Source organism: Hydractinia symbiolongicarpus, chromosome 5 (assembly GCF_029227915.1).
Source record: "Hydractinia symbiolongicarpus strain clone_291-10 chromosome 5, HSymV2.1, whole genome shotgun sequence".
NCBI lineage: Eukaryota > Metazoa > Cnidaria > Hydrozoa > Anthoathecata > Hydractiniidae > Hydractinia > Hydractinia symbiolongicarpus.
Window position 1 is genome coordinate 12,618,559 of NC_079879.1, and position 624 is coordinate 12,619,182.

Below are 624 nucleotides of genomic sequence, written 5' to 3' on the forward strand. Positions count from 1 at the left end.
GCCAACCAGTCGAAAAGAAAGAAGGCGAAATGCAAATTGATTTACAGATTGATTTAAAACATTTTTTATTAATTGTTTTCTGTTCCTATGAATTTATATACTATAGTGTATAAAAATCTTTATATCTTTAACTTCGTTCCCAGTCAAAAATGCAACGGTTTATATTGGTCAGGAAGATTGTGGCGTCGCGAACATTTCAAACGACTGGACAGAGCCAACACTTGATTTTAAATATATAGTATTTATACATTTCTTGTTTCTTTTTACATCATTTTTCAAAAAATCAGATTGTTTTGAAAAATTAATATCATCAATTTTTCTTCATACTAAGTGACGTCATCCAAACCTATAAACGCCCTGGATTAGCGCCACAAGAAATTTTACAAAGGCCAGTAAAGTGATTTAATGTCCCACACCAGTGTAATTTTCACTCTTAATGGTCTCAATTTGTCCAGGTTGTTATAAATAATTTTTAGCTCTCAGCGCCCTTGACTATGAAAGATGAAGGGAAATCCCCCTGATGGACTTTGTGGTGTTGGTTGCATCATGAATGACGGTGCAGAATTAAGCAGTAGCCAGGCTTTCCTTCCAGTCTTTTCTTCTACGGGAGGTGAAGCTACCTGG